The 3,290-nt window shown below is 56.2% G+C and overlaps 1 protein-coding gene across 2 annotated transcripts in view; it reads left to right on the forward strand.

Moving 5' to 3' along the window:
- The first annotated feature begins 205 nt into the window (after positions 1-205).
- The window catches only part of Cul1 (cullin 1), a 74,385-nt gene continuing 71,300 nt past the window's right edge, over positions 206-3,290 (forward strand). Inside the window, exon 1 of one of the 2 annotated variants that reach the window (XM_029534548.1) lies at positions 206-498. The gene's annotated coding sequence lies outside the window, so the exon portion shown is untranslated. Of the gene's footprint in view, positions 499-795; positions 961-3,290 lie in introns of those variants that run through there. The other variant, XM_021190391.2, reaches the window with a different exon arrangement.

The following is a 3,290-nucleotide window of genomic DNA, read 5'->3' on the forward strand; positions in this document are numbered from 1 at the left end:
GCCACTGCAGAAAAGTATGAAAGAGAGAGACACACACACACGTGGGTATGTGGGCAAGCTGGAGGTTTCCGCAGTGGGGGGATCTCCAAGGCCTGCAGGTAGAAGGGGGTCGGAGAAGCAGTAGCGCGTTTCTCCGGAGTCCGCCTGCCCGTGTGACTTTCTCATCTCACGGTTGCGGGGACTGCCTCCGGTTCAACTCCAGGACGGGAGACACCGGCCAGGCTCAGTGCCGCCGGGGTCCGTGTCAGCTCCCGGGATGTGCGTGGAGGGGAGGGGCAGGGGCGCTCCAAGCCCCTCGCCCACAGCCGCTTCCGGAAGTTTCTTCAGAGGTCAGAGCCCCCAGCCTCAGCTCGGCCCCCACGACCAGTCCGAAGTGGCGGGAAGCCGGCACTTGAGAGGCCGCCCCGACGCGAGGGCGGCGGGAAAACCTGGCGGAGGATTCCGCGAGTCCGGCACGACCCGGCTCGGCGTTTGGGAAGCAGGGGCCATGGCTCGCAGGTAGAAATGCCCGCGCGAAGCGGGTCCTGGCCACGGAGGGGCGACCAGGGCCGTTTCCGTGCCCCTCCCGCGCCGCCGCTGGCCCGGCGATGGCGGCGACCGTTTCTCGGCTCCCCCGCCCCGGACGCCGATGGCGGTGCGTTCCGGCCCTCCCTCCCCCACGGCTTCGCCCCGCGGTCGCCAGAGCCGGTGAAGCCGGGAGGGCGGGGAGCGGCGGAGGGACGGCGAGAGGGCGGAGGTTGCGTGGTGCAGGCGGCGGCGGCGGCGGCGGCGGCGGCGGCGGGAGGAGGAGGAGGAGGAGGGCCGGCAGGCGGGCAGGGGAGGAGGAGGAGGAGCGGGCGCCGTGTCGCACGCAGCTCCAGGCGGGGCAGCCCGGGCGCTGAGGGACGCGGCCAGACCTCGGCGGGCCCCGCGAGCACTACACGCCGTCGCCCGAGCGTCGGGGGGCGCCCGGAGATGCGGGTGAGTAGCGGCTCGGGCCGCGGTGGCGGGAGGCGGCGCAGGCCACGGCGGAGCCGCGGCGTCGCAGTGACTCGGGCCGCGGCGTCCGAGCCCGGGCTGCCGGCGAGGCCCGAGGCGCCGCGCCGCGGCTAGGCGGAATGGCGGCCGGGCCGGAGAAGTCGTGGGCGTAGGACGCCGAGGGCGGAGCGGGCAGGCCGGGCCTGAGTCACCGGGCCGGCCAGGCTCGGCCTGGGCCGGGACTCGCAGGGCCAGGCCCCGGCTACGCACTGGGAAAAAACCGGACTCACCGCGGCCTGTGGCGCCTCACGCGCCACCCCTCCCTTCCCCCGGCCCTGGGGGTTCCGCTTGGCCGGGGCGGCTCAGGGCCGCGGGACTCGTGCTCTCGGGGATCCCGGGGCACTCATTGTTGCGACGGTGCGGGGCATGATTATTGGGTAACAGTGGTGCCCCGGGCTCCGTTCTCCCGGGGAGCGTGGCCGAGCAGGCGCGCCTGGATGCGGTGTGCTTTTCCAAAGGAACAGAGCCCCCGGGCGTCCGCCAGCTCTTTTCAGTCGAGCTGGGCCCTGTGCGGCGGCCTCGGCGCGTCCCCGGTCCCGGCGGGAGCGCGCGCTCTGACCCCCAAAGGTAACCGGGCACCGGGCCAGGAGGACTGAGTCGGGGGCTGGAGACTCTGCGGGCCTCTGTTCTTAAATCCCGCGTGGCCCCGAGAACCCCCTCTTTCTGTCACCTGTGCACCGCGTTTCTCAGGAGCTAAGAAAGCAAGGAACACTTGCACTCTCATTCCTTGAGCCTAATCCCCTAAGTTAAGGGAGCTAGGTATGCCAAAAAAGGAGGATTCCCCTTTTCTGCCGAGGTCACTGTAGATCCTTGTAGTTAGTTCACAGTCGTTGGGGGTTTGTGGTCAGGGCACGCATGCCGAAATGCAGTCAAGTTGTTCAAGTGCTTTTAGTTGCCCTGTGTGTACATGCTCTTTGCTGGAGTAGCATTAAAACAGCCAAAAGCTAAGAATGGAATAAATGATTACTGTTTTAGAAAGGCACTGGGGTGACAAAAGAGGAACTAAGCTCCTTTTGCTTCAATTTTTAGGACCTAAACGACTCTGAAGAAGCCAGTGTAGTTGAGGAAAATAAGGATATGAGGTCTTTCTTTGTTTGAAAAGGTTTTAAGATCTTTTTTTTTTAATTTAAAACTTGTATTTGTTGCTTCCCATAGTAAGTTGAAACAGTTATAGCTCATTTTAAATTCTGAGTATGCAACACAACACTGGCTTGCTTTATTTTCTATTCTGCCCATTTTTGGAGGTTTTGGGTAGCACTTACTTAAGCCTGGGAGAAAAGGCTGAAGTGCTTTCTAAAAATGTTAACCTTTCTCTTTCCTCCCCATTGGCATCATCTTTAAAAAACTGTTTTGCCCAAAAGCCAACCAATTTAAGACACTCTAGGGCGTTTGTAAGCTACATCTTTCCTGAGTTATGGTCAGGCCCTGGAAGGTGTGGCCCAAATTCCTAGTATGTCACATACATCTGAAGTCTGAGCTAATTTGGCCAGGTGTCTTTAGATATTACATAGACTCTGTTGTTCAGGGAACTCCACCTTCTTGCTCTAATTAATTTTGTCAGTGCAGGCTTATTTCCCATACATGTGACTATGAAATCATTGAAGGCACAGACTAAGTCCTTTACTTTGTAACCCTCAGATAACATAGAACATGATCTTGGTGCTACCATGAGTGATTTTTTTTTTTTTTTTTGGACTAATGCTAGGGTTTTACTACTCCCCTTCATTTTGGCTGCAGAAAACATAGTCACTGTTGCTGCTGAGCTTGTTAAAAGTGCAACTTTACTATTATGTGCATGCTTCCCTGGAGTGAAACTGTTCTTTTTCTTGTGTAGCCCCTTCCACCCACATAAATACATACTGTATCCTAGGGAAAAAAATGGTTGAGGGTTTCTTTAGTTGTGGAAATCTAAACAGTTTGTAAAATTAAAATTAGTCATTCTAATTTAAGGAGTCCATATATATATATATATTTTTTTTTTTTTTTTAAAACAAGTTTGTTTACCCCTTTGCCTTTTAAGTAAAGCAGGTTAGTATTTAAGGCTGTTCCCTGCTGGGAAGATAGTCCAGCCCAGTCGTACCAAAAGTTTCTGTGGGAGGATAAGGGACCTTCATTTCAGCAAGGAAATTTATGTTTAAATGAACAAACCTTAAGTCAAATAATAGTTACTTGGCATTCTTAAAAAGATTTAATGTTAGGGCCCCTCAAAGTTACAACTGTCTGGAAGTTTGAGCACTTCGTAAGTCCCAAAGCCTAGTCTTTTTTTTTTTTTT

Source organism: Mus pahari, chromosome 2, assembly GCF_900095145.1.
Source record: "Mus pahari chromosome 2, PAHARI_EIJ_v1.1, whole genome shotgun sequence".
Classification (NCBI taxonomy): domain Eukaryota; kingdom Metazoa; phylum Chordata; class Mammalia; order Rodentia; family Muridae; genus Mus; species Mus pahari.